This window comes from Choloepus didactylus, chromosome 6 (genome assembly GCF_015220235.1).
Source record: "Choloepus didactylus isolate mChoDid1 chromosome 6, mChoDid1.pri, whole genome shotgun sequence".
Taxonomy (NCBI): Eukaryota; Metazoa; Chordata; class Mammalia; order Pilosa; family Megalonychidae; genus Choloepus; species Choloepus didactylus.
In genome coordinates, this window is record NC_051312.1 from 106,167,626 (window position 1) to 106,187,560 (window position 19,935).

At 34.6% G+C, this 19,935-nt stretch overlaps 1 pseudogene; it reads right to left on the minus strand.

The window, feature by feature from the left end:
- Positions 1-13,126: 13,126 nt before the first annotated feature.
- On the minus strand, positions 13,127-14,248 carry LOC119537252 (annotated as a pseudogene).
- Positions 14,249-19,935: the final 5,687 nt, after the last annotated feature.

A 19,935-nucleotide genomic window follows, 5' to 3' on the forward strand; every position in this document is an offset into this window, starting at 1 on the left:
GGAACTTTAAACCTAGTTTGGTCATCACCCTTGCCCAACATGTGAACCAGACAAGCCTCTCTGTTTCTTGCATATTGACTGGAGCTAAGAATGGCAATTTGGAATATTTGTGAGGATTGAGCAATAGTAATTATATACATGTCAAAGTATGTAATAATTAAAAGATAAATTTTAGGCTTTCTTCCCCTTCACTAATTCTACCTTATTCCTGATTCATTCTCTTTCTTAATTCTTAGAACCTTAACTGGGATTTTTACTTCATTTTATACTCCTGGCGTGGAAAGCCCTGTAGCTAAGGCTTTCTAACATCATTCGTATTTGAAAGTCCATAGAGGTGCTAGTACTGGGACCCAGGTCCTCAAATTTCTGCATCTTGCTTCCATACATCTTGTAAGTTTTGGGGCCAGCATATTTCATGTGTGAACCTTAGTGTCATCTTTACTACAAGTTAATGCTGGAATAGACAGAACAATTTTCTAAAGAGCAAATTCTAGTATTAGGTTAATGACATGTTAATGGATCATGTTTTTTTTTTTTTTTTTTTTTTTTTTTCCCTCTTTGGAGCTGTTGTTGCTGGTAAACATATTCTGAAGATAGCTATTCTTTTTCCATTATTGATTTTTCTGCACTTTCATTATTTTGGATCAAGTAAATGCTGGTTTCTGTTTAAGATTTAAGGCCCCCAAACAGCCCAGCTTTAAAGAGAATACTTCAAGGGTGGTGAATAAACACAAATATCTAATGGGTAAAGCCAGACTTACTTGTTCCATTTGACTGGAAAGCTTGGTATTAGTAATTGATATATTTATTTCCAAAAGGTTGCACCTGACTGGTAGAGTTTTATATAGTTGAGTAATATAGTAAAAAGATCAAATGCTTTGGGATTGCACAGACCTACATTTGAATACTTGCTTTACCTTTTTATTTTTTTTCATTATGTGATGATGGGAAAGTGTCTTTAACCTTTATGAGCTTCAAATTTTTTATTTATAAAAAGGAGATAAGTGGAGTGCCTATGTCATAGAGTTGATAGGAAGAATAAACGAGATGATATGTTTTAAATATCAAATATCCTGTCAGATATGTAATAGGAACTTAAACATATTCTTATAAATATGATATTAATCAGTTGCATCCAACATCCATCAAAAATTAATTGAGCATTCTCTGGGTGTCAAGCGATAGTCTCATTTACCCATCATCCACCTTCTACAACTTAAACACACAGCCAGTCCTGTTTAATACACAAACATCCTCTGAATCACTTTGGTGCAAGTCTCAAATATCTTATTACTCATCTACAAATACTTCAGTATATATTTCTAAATTAATTCTTTATAAATTTTAACTATAATACCATTGTCTCACTAACAGTAGTTCCTTAAAATCATCAAAATCTGGTCAGTGTTTACATTTCCCTGAATGACTTATACTTTTTCACTGCGTTTCTTTGAAAAGAGATCCTAATGAAGTCCTCACCTTGCAATTTCTTGATGCATCTGTTATTCTGTTAAGTCTCTTTCGATCTAAGCATTTTATTTTACCTGAAAACCACAATTTATTCCATTTAACTACTTGGCTCTGGAATTGGAAAAGTCTGAACCATTCATGCAAAATAGACAAGATGACATTTTATTTTGTCTTTTTTTGAGAACTAAAAATTATTAACTATTGTGATTCAAGTTCTATTATTGGCCATCCCTAAGTGGATTCACTATTAGTGTAATAGCACAGTGTGGTCTTCAGAGTTTACAGCATTTGAGTATATTTTTAAGACACCTTGGTCATCTGGTGACTATGGTTTCTTGGTTGAGAATCCATGACAGTCATCATAGAACAAGTCCCCAAATACAGTTCATTGTGTTAAAGTATGACTCAAGTGTATTTTGAAAATGTAATAACAAGCTCTAGCTTCTTTTCATGTTTACTGGGAAAAAAAAACCAATTGCATAAATTATTTCTCCCTTGGGTCATTGGATAAACATCTTCCCATTTGAAAACAAATTTGTGATAGACTATTGATAATTTAGCTTTCAGTTTTAAGCAGTTATTGATAATATTACTGCAGTTTATTTTATGGCTTTTTAAACATTAAGTCCTTAAATTCAATATTTGAAAAGTAATCACTGTATTCTGACAGTTCATGAAAAAGGATCATCTGAACATCAACCTGGAAAATTATAAAACCTTTAAAAAATTAATAAGGTTATTTAATAATAGATTCATAGTACAGAGGTGATACAAAAAATCATTTAAAAATGCTTGTACTTAACTTTGGATACACTAGCAATATACATTTTTTTTCCATTTCCAAAAGAAACCTTCAAATAATCCATTTCTCTAAATCTATGATTATAAAAATAAATAAATGTGATATTAAAGTTTTGTCTTAAAATATCTCAGAGAGGTATTTATATATATTTTTTCCTCCCATTTTCTTTATCCTGATTGCATTTCATTGTCTGCATATCCTGAAAATTAATAGATACAGATTGAATTTGTGCTTTTTCTTAGGGGGTGGAGGAGGAGGCTAGGCTACTTCACAAATAGGATGATGTATCGCCATCAGTTGATAACTAATAACCAATATCTTGTTCTTTCTTTTTGTAACATCATCAGTCATTAATTATATCTGTACAATCCATTAATTTGCTAGGAGTTAGAAAATGGTGATATTGAAATTCAGTAGTTTATTTTCTATTTTTAGGTGGAAGATCATTCCCCTCACCAACATTTTGGTTGCAAAGAGGTACAGATGAAGGTTTAAATCTTTCCCTTTATTGATACCCAAGCATCTTCCAAAGGTAACCAATAAGCTTTATGTTTTATTTGTTTATTTATATGAATCATTATGAATTTATGGATTTACTCATTTTTGATGCTCATATGCCCTGTCTTTGGCCAGTGAAAGTTTACTCAGTTTGGCTTCTGAGTTCTTTGACACAAACATTTGATTGCTTCCATTTTTTTCTGTTATGACAAAATGTGTCCAGGCTTACTTGACATACTTCCTAACACAGATTTGGAATCAGGCATTTCTCTAAAGGGCTCCAGCTTCTTTTAATGGGAAATGATCTTTGAAAAGAACAATATGGAAGCTAGGGGTATTATTGCTATTGGGGTATTTATCATTTCTTGGCTTTTTAAGTGGATAGAGCTAAAAAATGTTGAATTTTTAGACATAAAATACATTATGAATTCTTACTTATATTTTGATTCAAAGTCAAGACTATAGGGTTTTTACTTAACATCATTAATTAAAAAATTGTCTCCTTTTAACCACTCCAAAAATCAAGGTTTTCAGTACTATCAATGTCATTACTCGTTTGGTATTTCCCACATTGCACACACACACGTCTTAGAATGAGAGTACTCACACTACTCCCAAATGTATAATTACCAAAAAGAGTTTAAAATATTTCTCCCTTTCTCTTTGTCCTTATCAAACAATTGTGTTTAAAAACTACTTGGAATAATTTCTCTGTGTGTGTTTATGCCACCAAGTGGTTATAATCTAGGTTTGTTTGTTTAAAGTCTTTTTTGATTTTTGACTTACTGCTTTTAAAATTTTATTTAATTTTATAACACTGTGAAGTGTACATATTCCACATTCAAGTCTACAAGGTAAAACATTAAAAGACTATGTATGCAAACACACATACAACCATCTATGCAAGGCTCACCTTGGGCACCTTGGTGAATACTGGTGGCTTTCACTAAGTTGAATAACACTAGGGAGCAAAACAGGATTTTATTGGGACCTCAAAACTTTAGTTTTATTCATGTTAAGCTTAAGATGCTTAATAAATTTCCAAGTGAAGCGGTCAGGCAGAGAGTCTTAAATCAATGGAAAAGTTAGTACTGCAAATAAAACTTTAGGTATCATCAGATAGTTGATAGTATTTAAAAGCCTGAAATTGGGTTAGGTCATCCAAGAAAATGATTAAGAAGACTTGTGAGGAATGATCTCTGGGATCCTCTAATATTTACAGGCTGAAAAGAGGAAAATTGAAGAAGGGAAACTGAACAAGTAGTAACCCACGAGGGAAGAGTTTGAAAATCAAGAGTAGGTGGCATCTCAGAAGCCAAGGAAAAAGTATCAAAATAAACAACAGTGTGAAATGTTGCAGAAAACTTGAAATAGGTGAAATCTGAATGCTGGCTATTAGATTTGGCAACATAGAGATTATTGTCGCCCCTGACAACAAAAGTTTCTGTGTTGCTAGACCATAGGAGTAATTTTTAAAAAATAATACTCTTTATTTTTAGAGTGGTTTTAGGTATACAGAAAAATTGTACAATATGTACAAACTTCCCATATACCCTCCCCACATAATTTCTCCTATTAATACATCTTTAGAAAGTAAAGTGTATTAGTAAGTAAATGTGTTTAGTAAGTAAAGTGCACAGTTTGCAATAGGAGTCACTGATCATGTGTATAGTTCTAAGGAATTCAATATATGCATGATATCATGTATCCACAAATACAGTTTCATGCAGAACAGTTTCACTATCCTAAAAATGCCCTGGGCTCCACTATGCATCTCTCCCCACCACCACCTCTAAACATGTGGCAGCAACTGATCTTTTTACTATTTTTATAGTTTTCCTTTATCCACAATATCACATAATAGTTGGACTGGCTTCTTTCACTTAGCAATACGTATTTAAGGTTCCTTCATGTTTTTTCATGGCCTGATAGATTATTTCATTTTATTGATGAATAATATTTTATTATATGGATCGTGTCACAATTTATTTATCCTTTAATTTGTGGAAGGCATCTTGGTTGCCCTTGGTTGCTATAAACATTTTTGTGCAGGTTATGTTTTCAACTCCTTTGGGTAAATACCTAAGATCATGAGTGCTGGGTTGTTTGGTAAGCCTATGTTTGGCTTTATAAGAAACTGTCAAACTGTCTTCCAAAATGGTTGTATCATTTTGCATTCCCACCAGCAATGATTGAGAATTCCTGATACTCCACATCCTTGACAGCTTTTGGTATTGTCAGAGTTTTGGATTTTAGCCTGTCTAAAAGTGATGTAGTGGTATTTCCTTGCTATTTTAACTTGCAACTCCTTAATGATATATGATGTTGAGTATCCTTTCATGTGTTTACTTGCTATCTGTGTATCTTTGATGAGTTGTCTGTTCAGATCTTTTCCCACTTTTTATTTGGGTTGTTTGTTTTCTTATTGCTGAGTTTGAGTAGCTCTTTGTACATTTTGGGGACAACTTCTTTGTAGATATGTATTTTGCAAATATTTTCTCCCAGTCTGTGGCTTGTTTTTTCACTCTCTTATCAGTGTCCTTCACAGAGAAAAAGGTTTTAATTTTAGTGAACTCAGACTCTATCATTTTTTTTTTTCATGAGTTGTGCTCTTTGGTTGAATATAAAAAGTCACTGACAAGCACAAGTTCATTTAGATTTTCTCCTATGTTATCTTAGAGAAGTTTTATAATTTTTCACTTTACATTTAGATCTGTGATCCTTTTTTGAGTTTATTTTGGGGTAAGATATAAGATCTGTGTCTAGATTCTTTTTTGTTTCTTTTTGTGGATGTCCGGTTGTTCTAGCACCATTTGTTGAAAAGGCTATGCTTTCTCCATTAAAATGCCTTTGCTCCTTTGTCAAAGATTTGTTGTCTATATGTGTTTGTGTCTATTTCTGAGTCATCTATTCTGTTGCATTTATCTGTCTCTTTCTTCACCAATACATACTGTCTTGATCGCTATAGTTTATAGTAAGCCTTGAAGTCAGGTAGTGTCAATCCTCCAACTTTGTTCTTCTTCAGTATTGTGTATGGGTCTTTTGCTTTTCTACATAAACTTTAGAATCAATTTATTGATTACTGCAAAATGCCTTGCTGGGATTTTGATTGGGATTGCACTGATTCTAAAAGTTGGGAAGAATTGATATCTTAATAACATTTAGTATTTCTCTCCATGAACCTGGAATCCCTTCCTGTTTATAGAGAGTAATTTTTATTGCAGCATTTTTGTAGAATGGTGGTAATGAGCTAGCATTGATTAAATGAATGCCTTTAAAAATAGATGGTATACAAACAGAATTATAGAGACCAGACATGCAGAAAAATATCTAATGGCATGAGGCATTAAAATACTCAAATAAATTCATCACTATTGAGGTGCAATGTATATCCATTAAAAGAAAAAGAAGAGAGAGAGACAGAGAAAGGAGAGAGAGCAAAGGAGAAAGAGAGAAGATAAATCACAGAAGCAAATTCTTTAAGTGACCCAGAAGGACTGGTCCATGGATCCAGTCATTTAAAAAAAAAAATATTGTGATAGTGTGTGTGTATTAAAATTTGCCATTTTGACCATTTTTAAGTGTAAAATTAAGTGGTATTAATTACTTTTAAAATTTTATAAGGCCGTCACCGTCATCCATTACCCAATCTTTTCTATCACTCCAAACAGAAACTCTGTCTCTGAGAACTTGCAGAGAGGAAGTGGATAGTTAGCTTTATCCAAGGTTGGAGTTTGGGGGAGGTAAATAGACTCAAGACAGAGTGTGTCAACACAATGACAGACATGTATAAGTAAGTAATTGTAACTGTTGGGGATTGAATCATGTACCCCTCAAAAGGTATGTTCAGGTTCCAACCTAGGGTCCTGTGGGTGTGAACCTATTTGTGAATAGGAACTTTGAAGGTGTCATTAGTTAAGGTGTGCTCAAATGAATGAGGGTGGGCCTCAATTCAATATGGCTGAAGTCCTTGTAAGAAAAGGAATTTGAACACAGAAGAAGCGACAGGGAGCTATCAGAAGCTGGAAGCCAATGGAACCTGGAAGAGAAAAAAGATTCCGCCATGTGCATTGCCTTGTGATGGAAAACCTGGAACTCCAAAGATTACCAGCCAGGCAGAAGATAGGGACGCTGGGTGGAAGCAAGCCTTTTACCTCCTAAAACTGTAAACCAGTAATTCCTGTTGTTAATCCAACTCATTTTACGATATTTGCTTTAGCAGCTTGGAAGCTTAAACAATAACAATGGATAATTGAAATTAAATAAGAAAGAATGTGAGTACACATGGAGTATGATGGTGAACATTTGCAGGATTGAAGATTCTGTTGGAAAAATTGGGTTATTTGGAGTGATAGAATTTTGTGGTCAGACAGTAGGATTCCTTACATTAAGATTTTAAAGGTGGCATAGGTATTGGTAATAACAAAGTCTAGGATAGTATTTTACAAACTTTTTTGGATTATGTTCCAAAATAAGAAAGAGAGGATTTCCCAAAATGTCTTAGCTTAAAAATTTACTAAGCCTTTTGGAATACTCAGTGGTTTATGCACTCTTCCCCGCCCCCCCACACACAAATGAACCAAAAGTTTCAAAAAAAACAGTATTTAACCTTAACTACCTTAGAAAATGTTAGATATTTCTATCCTATTCTTTTTTAAATGCTTCTTATTTTATGCTACATTAATTTCATGACTCTAATGGTCATAACATACAATTTGAAAAACAAACAAACAAAAAACACTAGGGTGTGACCATGGGCACCAAGTGAATAAGACAAGGTGCATGTGAGTTGGAGGGATCACAGACTTTGCAAAGAACAGTGACAGGATTAATGATGGAGGGAGAGAGAGATAAGTCCTAGAATCTTCAAAGAATGAATGTCAGTATCTGGAGGATTTCTAAAGAAATGGGTGGTCATTCTTTTCAAATGGCATTTTAGCAGATTATTGGACAGAAAATGTATTATTTACTATATAAATATTTCTTTTTAAAATTTTTATAATTATTGTATTAAGATACGATTTTTCTCAAAAGGTATACCCATACTCTTAGTAAGGGTGCATAAAATGCCTCAATCACAGTGTCATTCCAGGAGATACTCACATGGGGAGGGGAAGGAATACTTCTGGAACTGGATTCTGAAACTGGTTATGTGAGACATTTGGACAACAACGTATGAATTTCTTGGTCTGTTTTATTAATAGACACATATTCTAGAAAGATGCTTTAGGAATCAGACATTAAAATGCCCTTGCTCGGGTAAAGAGTTTATTAGAACTTGAAATGGTATTTCAAATACAACATAAGAATTAACTTTAAATTTTAAGTGAATTCCAGGCTATAACCCCTGTTGGGGTTGTTAGCCATCACAGGTCTATTTCTTTCATCGACACTTGGCATCTTCTCTCTGATGTGAATGAATGCAGCTGCAGCTCTCTGCCAACTATAATTTAGTTGGCAGTAATTCTACCCTAGCAGAGGGCTCATGACTGCTACTTATCCAGCAGAAACAAAGGCAGTTTGATGTATAATTCCATGTTCATGCTACTTCTTCATTACTATACTTTATAAATCATTTATTCTTTCTGCTTTATTTTAAAACCTAGGTATTTGAGGATGGCATGGCATGTTTTACTCTAAGCCACCAAAAGTACTCATAATAGAGATACTAACCAATAATAATAATGATAATAATAATAATGATAAATTTAAAAGCTGATATTTGCTGGGTGGTTATTACTTTGTTCCAGGCATTGTGCAAATCACTTTACTCATGTAATATGGTAACCTATAAAACATCCATTACTCTTAACATTATATGAGTGAAGAAACTGAGGCTTAGGTACATTAAATACCCTGCCAAAATCCCATACTGGTAGATCATGGATTAGATACTGGCTTTTTATCAATATGTTAGGGAATAAAGGTATTGCAATATTATTATTTAATTTTCTCCAGAAGAGTTGAGGAGACTAATGGAGATAATGAAAAATGCTGAACATATTTACCTATTTACCCAAGTATTTGAATCTCATTAAAGACAAGTCAAGAGAGACAAATGAATTTTTTAGAAATGTGATTGATAACTGATAAACACTAGATTGTTTTGTTTTGTTGTTTAGTCAGGCAACAGTATCTAAAAATATTAAGGAATTTAGATCAAAGTTTTAGGATGTGACAGAGATCAGCATGAAAATTATGTTAATTAGTAAACCATTAAGTTATTTTTGAAAGTGAAAAAGGGCCTCTAAAAGTCTTCAAATATGATAAAATACCTAGCAATTGAAATCACAAATCAAATTGTTTTTGAAGACTGACACCATAAGTGTATTTCCATTCTGTACTCAAAATGAACATCAAAGTTAAAATTACTATGTTTCCATAGGGAAATGAAAACATGAATTTAAGCTAGATAGTGAAATTATATCAAATTTTATATCCATGACAGATTCAAGGTCAGGAACCATATTTTGGCTTACAAATCTTTTTGTTCATATCTCTGACGGAACACTTATAAAGTATTGTTACCTGTTTATTTGTCTTACGTCCCCCACACACTGAGCCCCTGGAAAGCAGGGTTGGCTTAGAATCCTGAACACTTAGCCCATGACTTGCTTATGATAGGTGAAATAAAAATTTTGTTTTCAATTGATGATGGAACACTATAAAATAATGTAATTTGGTCTGGACTTTGGTAGTATTTGAGCTGTTTTCCATTCAACATATTACCAAAGTATTGTTCTTGCTGTCCTTTTCTGCTATTTGCAATATCAAGGCTGGTAACATTAATTTACAAAATTTTAAAAAGATTTTATATATTTCATGATTATAAAGATGAAATAATTTCATTACTGAAATTTGAAAAGTGTAAAAGAAAATAATTGAAAAATTGATAACCATGTCCAATATTTGGAGGGCTATTGCTTTCAGATATTTGTGTGTGTTTGTTTATTCAAGTAGAATAAAATTTGAATTACTTTAGATATTTGGTCACTTGTCTTTAACTTTCCATTCTGATACTAAGAAACCTTGCTTCTGCTATCTGCCATCCATTTACTTTGTTCAATTCAAGAATACTTCTATTGCAGTTTCAAAATTGTTAACTCATACCCCCATGGGAAACAATCAGATTACAGCACTTACATATAGTTCCTTTTGCATTTAGTCTTCAAGGCTCTACTCATTTCCAAAGTTATTTAGGTTAGCTTCTTTTCCCCTCATCCCCTTCAGTGAGATTGTGTCACACACTTGTAATACAATTGGATGTTTTTTTCCAGTCTGGATTTCATCCTGGGATCCCCCAACCTCCAAAATGTTTTTATGTTAATTTATGTATTTTAAGATTTACACTGTGCTGTCAAGTTCTGTGGGTTTTGAAAAATGCATAATGTCATGTACCCACCATTATAGTACCATACAAAATAGTTTCACCTCACAAAAAAGTACCCTTGCTTCAACTATTCAACCCTCCTCCCATGACCACCAACCTCTAGCAACTACTGATCTATTTATCATTACTAGTTTTGCCTTTTTCAGAATGTCATACAAATGAAATCATAAAATATGTTGCCTTTTCAGACTAGATTCTTTCACATAAGATATGCTTTTAAGATTTCATCCATAACTTGGCAGGGTTTGGGTAGCTCATGCCTTTTTATTGCTTAATAATTTTCAATTATATGCATGTACCACAGTTTGCTTACCCATTCATCTGTTGAAGAACATCTTCGTTGCTTCCAGTTTGGGGCTATTATGAATATGATTATGAATTATGATTATGAATGTTTAAATGTCTTTAACTTAAATCTGTTGATTGGTTTATCATTGTAAACAATTATACAAAGTACACTTGTATAAATATCATATTATGTAATTTATAATAATTTATAATATTAATAATTTATAATAGGGACTAAATTCATAGAAGTAGAATTGTGCAATTGCTGGTAAAAAGGGAATATTTATTGTTATTTTATTTATTTATTCATTCATTTGTAAATTACTTTTTTACACACATTCCATATCCACCAAACATATACTCCCTCTACACCTCTCTTCCCGTCCTTTGGTAACATCTAATCTACTTTTTCTCTCTGCATATTTGCTATTCCTAGACATGTCTTACAAGTGACATCATACAATATTTGGCTTTATGTGTCTTGCTTATTTCACTTAGCATAATGTTTTCATATTTTTCCATGTTTTACAACATGTCTCAGAAATTCATTCTTTCTGATGACTGAATAATGTTCCATTGTGTGTTTGTACCACATTTTGTTTATCTATTCATTTGTTGATGGACAATGTGGATTGTTTCCACCTTTGAACTATAGTGAATAATGCTGCTGTGAACTTTGGTGTACATATATCTGTTTGAGACCCTGTTTTCACTTTCTTTGGGTATATACCTAAAAGTGGAATTGCCAGATCATTTGGTAATTATCTATCTATCTATCTATCTATCTATCTTTGAGGAACAGCATATTGCCTTCCACAGTGGCTGCATCAACATTCCCACCAAAAATGCACTAGGGTCCTAAGTTTTCTGTGTCTTCTCCAACATTTGCTATTTTCCATTTTTTTTAATGACAGCCATACTTGTGGGTGTGAAGTGGTATTTCATTGTTTTTTATTTATTTATTTACTTTTATCTTACTTGGAGGTTTCCAGCATATTTTATTTTGCTGACCACTGGTTTGTTGCTTTTGAAAACCAACACCTGTATAAATTCCTACAAAATGTTCAGTCAATTTCAGTTCTGTAGCAGCCCCCACATCCTGCACGTGTGTGTGGCTTCGTCTCCAGGAACACTAGTGTAAAGGCTGCTGCCCATTCTTTCCAGGAGGCCACAGCTTCCAGGGAGCATCATCTTCCCCATGGTGGTTTCCTTTGGCAAGAAGTTGATTGGTGTAGGTGACTCCAGTGCCTGGAAGCAGGAAGCATTAGGAAACTTGCAGAAACATGGTTTTTTCTCTCATGAAGACAGAACCTTGAGGATTCAGTACTCTTGTGCTTGGTAACGCAACTGTAATTGTTGAGTAGGCCAATGAGGAAGCCTCTTTTGAATAACAGAGATAAACACCTTTTTAGATTACCTATTCGTTCTAGAACTACCAAATTTAATTCAAGGAAAAATATAGGTCCCATGAAAGATTTAAAAGTTTTATAAAACTAAAATCTAGTTTTCCCCCAATAAATTGTACTTTAGGTAAAACCCTCCCAGCACTTCTAAAATAATACTAAAAGGGGCATCTGATTATACAAGATCAATAAAACAAATTAAATATTTTTATTTGAATAACAGGTTTAAGCTGCAAAGTTTACAATGCAGATTTCAACAGGTCACGAAAAGCATGCACAAAAAAGCGTTGTTACAAGGGACAAAATAATGCTGAGAATTTGGCTAAAAGTTGCTGATTTTAAGAAAACAAAAGTCCTGAAATCACTATACAAAATATAAAATGTAATTAAATACTACCATCCACAAGCAGTCTTTATTATTGATTATATTTAAAAATGATTTGCATAGTTAATTGTAATTGTAAGTGAGTATTATACATGAGCCCCCTTTGAGAAGGTCAATTCCTTGTTGTACTATAGAATATCTAATTACATTTTAAAAAGGATCTTTTTTGGCTATCAGTAAGGGAAACAGTTATTGATATTACTGCAAATACCTGGGAGCCACAAAAGCAAAAAGAAACATTTCTTTTTTGTCTTCAAATTTCTTTCCATGCAGAGTGAAGCTCTTGCCCCATGTAACAGAAAGCACTAGGGGGTAGTATCCTGGGTTGGAGATGCTCCTGAATGGTGAGACTAGACAGACTGGAGGCTCGTGGAAATTGTGCGGCAATCCTACTATGGGGATACCACTGTGTCACGGACCAGTTTTGTCTTTCCAGGACACTGTTCAAGACAGCGAAACACAGTTCAGATTTATAATGATAAATACACATAAAATGAAAAGACACTGACTGCAGTTGACACTACTCTTGGTAATGTCTGTGCCATGTGAAAGCACCTTTGAAAGAGCCTGTCAGCAAGAGATAAATGTCTAAAGATTCAAAATGATTCAATGGTATTGGTTAACAATATAATTCTCAACTCAGAAGCTGCCTCAAGGTTAGGTGCATCTTCAGTTAATGTAACAGGAAAAGAAGGCAGTGGGCTTTATTTTATTAATTGTATCCACTCACAAATCAACCTAACGTCACTGGATGTGTAGACAGAATGAGATTGTTGCAGTTTACAGTCTTTAATTGAAGTAATGATAAAGGAATAGATCTATGTAAAAACAAAATCAGAGAGCCAGCGTGGTGCTGGGTGTGGATTAGGAGGTGGTGCTGGGTATGGGGTTCACAGCTCAGTGGTCACCTATGGGGCCATTCTGATGATCCGGGGCTTGACCATGAGTCTGGCTGTGCAGTTGTCCTTCTCCACAGTCCCAGTAATCCATGGTTGGTAGCCTTCCCCATACTTGGGGGACTTGATCTTGGTACAGAACTGTGGTAAGCAGATCAGAAGGCCTCCTGAAGTCTCAGGACAGGTCCCATGCGTGAGACTAAGCATGTTCCCGCAGGCCTTTCTCATGGTGGCCATCTTGGCCAGGACAGGGAGGTTGTGGATGATGAATGACACCTCTTTCCTCTGCTGCTTGGCCATGTTCTGCACATGGCCAAGGATCCTGAAGCCCATGATGTCAGTGTCTGCATGGGCATTAAACATGTGTGTGAGCCCTGCAACTGTTCTATTGAGCCTTGCTATATTCATCATTGCTTCTTGGTATGCCAACTCTACATCATCCTGGGTGACCACTAGTTTAATATTGTTCCATTTTTCAGGGATGTCCAGCCACTGGTGCATGGCCATGGCCACCTGCATGCCCAGGGGTTTGGTCAGAACAAGCACCTCTCCCAGCACAGCATTATCTGGCATGATGAACTTGTTGGGCTGGCATACAGTTTTAGGACCCCTAAAACTATCCAGGGGTTTAATACAGTTTGGCCACCTGTTACTGACATCCCTGCTTCCTCTGCTGCATCTTTAAAACCATGTATAATTAGGGGCATCACTTATCCCTTTCCTTGTTGGTCATCTTATTGTTGATCCCAAGGAGCATGAGCATTCTGTAAACCCCACTGGATAGAGGTTGCTGAGGATATTGGCACTAACTATCCTGCCTATAATGTTAGGGTCTTCAGTGATAGAGTAAGTGTAGTCTGTGGTCAGCACAAAGGAGAGGCTGCCGTGCCTCAGCAGGATGACACACAAGTCCATCCCGATGCCAAGCCTTGGCATAACTGCTCCCAAGAATGGCTTGTCTTCTTGGAAGTGGTTCTCTTGCAAGGAGTCCAGCAATTTCTGTGAGACATCTTGGGGCACTTTGCAGCCTGTGCCCTTCAGCTCAGTGAACCTGGTCAGCTGGAAGTTCTTGTCCAATTCATGACTTTCTGGGTTAAGGGATTCCTGTACAGACATGGTTCTGCAGTGCACACACCTCACAGTTAGTGCCTTCCCCTCCCTCTCTTAGTCTGCTGGGTTCTTTACAGATCTACTGGCTCGCTTCCTCCCTCTCCCCCTCCTCCTCCTGGGCGGTTGTGGGCAATGGGCCACATAGGTGCAGCACAGGGAATGGGAGAAATGGACCCAGGGAGCCACAGCCACCCATGGTGCCCAGCAGGTCGGGGCTGCCCACTCCTTGTGCTGCTCATTGTGGTTTTGATTTGCATTCCACTAATGGCTAATGATGTTGTGCATCTTTTCATGTGCTTATTTCCCATTTGAATATCTTCTTTGGAGAAATGTCTATTCAAGTCTTTTGCCCATTTTTAAATTCAGCTGTTTGTCTTTTTGTTCCTGCATTGTCATCGTTCTTTATATAATTTTGGATATTAAGTGCTTATCAGATAGATGATTGGCAACTATTTTCTCCTATTCTTTAGGTTGTCTTTTCACTTTCTTGATAATGTCCTTTGATGTACAAAGGATTTAATTTTGATGAAGGTGAATTTATCTATTGTTTATTTTATCCTTCATGCATTTGATGTCATATCTAAGAATCCATTACCAAATCCTATGTCGTGAAGATTTGCTCCTATGCTATCATCTAAAGGTTTCTAAGTTTTATCTCTTAAATTTAGTTTCTTGACCTATTTTTGAGTTAGTTTTTGTGTATGATGTAAGGTATGGGATCTAAATTCAATTTTTTGCATGAAGAGATCAAATTTTCCCAACACCATTGTTTTTGAAGACTTGTTCTTTCTGTATTTCATGTGCTTAGCACCTTTGTTGAAAATCAATTGACCATAAATGGGTGGGCTTATTCCTGGAATTTCAGGTCTATATGTCGAAGCCAGTGCCAAACTGTTTTAATAGCTGTAGTTTTGTAGTACAATTTGAAATTGGGAAGTGTGAGTCCTCTAAATTGTTCTTCTTTTTCAAAATTGTTTCATCTATTTAGGGCTCTTTGCAGTTCTATATGAATTTGAGAGTCAGCTTTTCCATTTTTGAAAAAAAAAAAAGCTGCTGGGATGTTGGTAGGGATTGCATTGAATCCCTTTGGGTGATACTGACATCTTAACAATATTAAGTTTGACAATCCATGAAAAGGGGATGTCTTTCCATTTATTTAGATATTCTTGAATTGCTTTCATCAGTGTTTTGTAGTTCTCAATGTACTAGTCTTTTATATTATCAATTAAATTTATTTATAGATATTTTTATTCTTTTAGATGCTATGTAAATGGAATTGTTTTCTTAATTTTTCTTTAGGATAAAGAATTAAGAATTAATGAAGAATAAAGAAAAACACATTTCTAGTGTAAATACACACAAATGATTTTTGTGTTACTCTTGTACCCTGCCACTTTGCTGAAATCATTTATTAGTTCTATTAGTTCTCTTGTGGACTCCTTTGGATTTTCTGTATATAAAAAAGGGTATTCTATACCTAAGATCATGTCATCTGCAAATAGAGAGAGTTTTACTTCTTCCTTTCCAATTTGGACACCATTTATTTCTTTTTCTTGCCTATTGTTCTGCCTAGAACTTCTAGTTCAATACTGAATGTAGTGATAAAAGTGGGCATGCTTGTCTTGTTCCTGCTCTTAAGTGGAGGAAAGCTTTAAGTCTTTCACCATTCAGTATGACATTAGCTGTTGGTTTGGCAAAATGGCCTTTATCACGTTGACAAAGTTCCCTTCTATTCCTAGTTTGCTGAGTGTGTTTATTAAAAAAGCATTCTGGATATTTTTTCAAATGCCTTTTATATGTCTACTGAGATAATCATGATTTTTTTCCCCTTCTTTTTACTCATGCGGTGTATTAAACATTGATTTTTGTAAGTTGAACCACTCTTGCCTTCCTGGGATAAATCCCACCAGGTTATAGTGAGTAATCTTTTTAATATGTTGTTGGATTTAGCTTGCTGGTATTTTCTAAAGGATTTTTGCATCTATATTCATAAGGTAAATTGGTTTGTAATTTCCTTTCCCTGTGATGTCTTTATTAGACTTTGGTGTCAGGGTAATCCTAGCCTTATAGAATGAATTAGGGATGAATTATGGAGCATTCACTTCTCTTGAGGTTTTAGAAGAGTTTGAGAAAGGTAAATATTAATTATTCCTTAAATGTTGGGTGAAATTCATAAGTAGAGTCATATTTACTGGTTTTCTTTGGTAGAAGGTTTTGGATTATTGATTTAATCTCTGTACTTGTTATAGTTTTGTTGAGGTTTTATATTTCTTCTTCTCTTTTGAGTTAATTTAAGTAATTTGTGAATTTCCAGGAATTTTTCCATTTTTGTCTATGTATCTAATTTGTTGACGTTCTTATAATTCCTTTTGTTTCTCTAAAGTCAGTAGTGATGTCATCATTTTCATTTCTGATTTTAGCTATTTGTGGCTTTTCTCTTTTTTTTCTTTGTCAGTTTGCATAGAATTGTCAATTTTATTGATTTTTTTTAAAGAACCAAATTTGTTTTGGGGAATTCCTGATATTCCTGCAAGCTTTAGGGAAACCCAATTTAATAAGTCAAGCCCTTGATCTTGGGGCTTGCACTTATGAAACTTATTTCTGCAAAGGAGAAGCTAAGCCTACTTATAATTATGCCTAATAGTCACTCCCAGAGACCTCTTTTGTTGCTCAGATGTGGCCTGTATCTCTTAGCCAACTCTGCAAATAAACTCACTACCCTCCATACTACACAGAACATGACTCTTTGGGTGTAAGTCTCCTTGGCAACAAGGGACAGGACTCTCAGGGATGAGTCTGGCCCTGTCATTGTGGAATTGAGAATGCTGTCTTGACCAAAAGCTCGGACAGAAATTAAACAAAATAAAGCCCCAGTGGCTGAGAGATCTCAAACAGAATTGAGAGGTCAGTATGGAGGTTATTCTTAGACATTATGTAGATATTCCTTTTTAGTTTCTAGTGTATTAAAATATCTAGAAAGATATACCTGAATCTGTTGAATGGTAATCCAGTAGACTGGATTCTTGATGATGATTGTGTAACTATATAGCTTTTATTGTGTGCCTTTGTGATTGTGAAAACCTTGTGACTGATCCTCCCTTTACTCAGTGTATGGGCAGATGAGTAATAAAATAATGACAAAAATATATAAATAATAGAGGGGATAAGGGGTATGGGATGTTTTGGGTGTTCTTTTTTATTTCTCTTTTTTGTTTTTTAATATTTTTTCTTTATTTTGGAGAAATGAAAAGGTTTGAAAATTGATTGTGGTGATGAATGCCCAACTATATGATGATACTGTGAGCCATTGCATACTTTGAATGGATTATATGATGTGTGAGTATAGCTCAATAAAATTGCATTTAAAAAAAAAAAGAGTATGCTGCTTAATTTCCACGTATTTGTAAATTTTCCAGTTATCCTCTCTCGTTGATTTCTAGCTTCACTCCATTGTTGTTGAGGAAGTTACTTTGTATTATTTCAACATTTTAAAATTTATTGGGACTTCTTTTGTGCCATATGGTTTATCCTGGAGAATGATCCATGTGCACTTGAAAAAAAAGTACATATTCTTTGTTTGGCATTGAGGTGTTTTATATGTCTGTTAGAGCTAGTTGGTTTATAGTGTTATTCAGGTTCTCTGTTTCCTTTTTTTAAAAGCAGTTTTATTGAGATATATTCACATACCATACAGTCCATCCCAACTGTACAATAAATTGCTTTTAGTATATTCATAGAGTTGTGTACTCATCACTGCAATCAATTTTAGAACATTTTCTTTACTCCACAAAGAAAAACTACATAGCAGCCACCTCTCAATCCCTCTATCCCTCCCCATCCCTATATAACTACTAATCTATTTCTGTCTCTATAGATTTATATATATTTACTTTTTATATAAATGGGATCATACAACACATACAATATGTGGTACTTTGTGCCTGGTTCCTTTCACTTAGCATAATGTTTTTTTTAATTATTATATATATTTTTTAATTAGAAAAGTTGTAGGATTACCAAAAAGTCATGTAAAAAATTCAGCATTCCTAATACCCACCTATTGTTGACAGTTGGCATTAGTGTGGTACCTTATTGCAGTTGATGAAAGAATATTAAAATAGTACTATTAACTATAGTCAATAGTTTATATTTTTCCCATATACCACTCTATTATTAAAACCTTGTATTAGTGTCAGACATTTGTTATAATTCATATACTTCAATGTTAACCCCAGTCCACCATCACAACAGGGTTCACTGTGTTATACAGTCCCGTGTTTTATCTTCTAATTCTCGTTCTAGTAACATACACAACCTAAAACTTCCCCTTTAAACCACATTCACATACATAACTAAGTGCTGTTAATTACACTAACAATAATGTGCTACCATGACCACCATTCATTTCTAAACCTTTATCATCAACCTAAATACAAAGTCTGTACAAATTAAGCATCAGCTCCCCATTCTCTACCCCCAGTCTATCCCCTGGTAACCTGTGTTTTAGATTCTAACTCTATGAGTTTGCTTATTATAGTCAGTTCATATCAGCGAGATCGTACCATATTGGTCCTTTTGTGTCTGGCTTATTTCACTCAGCATGATGCCCTCAAGGCTTATCCATGTTTTTGCATGCCTCAGGACTTCATGCATTTTTACGGGTGAATAGGATTCCATTGTACGTAAATACCACATTTTGTTTAGCCATTCATCAGTTGATGGATACTTGGATTGCTTCTGTCTTTTGAAGGAACAAACTTTTGTGTGCAAATGACTTGTCAAGTCCCTGCTTCCAGTTCTTCTGGGTATATACCTGGTAGTGGGTTTGCCAGATCGTAAGGCAAGTCTATACTTCACTTCCTAAGAAATGGCCAAACTGTCTTCCACAGCGGCTCCACCATTTTAAATTCCCATCAGCAATGCATGAGTGTTCCCATTTCTCCACGTCTTATCCAACACTTGTAGTTTTCTGTTTTTTTCAGTGTTGGCCATTCTGTTAGGTGTGAAATGATATCTCATTGTGGATATGATTTACATTTCCCTAGTAGCTAGGGATGTCGAGTATCTTTTCATGTGCTTTTTAGCCATTTGAATATCCTTTTTGAAGAAATGTCTGTTCAACTCTTTTGGCAATTTTTTAATTGGGTTGTTTGTCTTTTTATCTTTGAGTTATAGGATTTCTTTATATAATCTGAATATTAAACCCTTATCAGACATGTGGTTTCCAAATATTTTCTCCCATTGACTAGGTTGTCTTTTCCCTTTCTTGACAACATCCTTTAATGCACAAAGTTTTTAATTTCGATGAAGTCTCATTTATCTATTTTTTTTTTTTTAATCTTAGTTCATTGCTTGTGCTTTGGGTATAAAGTCTAAGAAACCATTGCTTACCATAAGGTCTTGAAGATGCTTCCCTACATTTTCTTCTAGGAATTTTATAGTACTGTCTCTTATATTTAGGTCTTTGATCCAATTTGAGTTAATTTTTGTATGAGTTGTAAGAAACGGGTCCTCTTTCATTCTGTTGCATTATGGATATACAGTTCTCCCAGCACCATTGTTGAAGATACTGTTCTTTCCCAAATGAGTGGACTTGGCAGCCTTGCCAAATATCAATTGGCATTAGACGTGAGGGTCTATTTCTGAACTCTTAGTTCCATTCCATTGGTTGATATATCTATCTTTATGCCAGT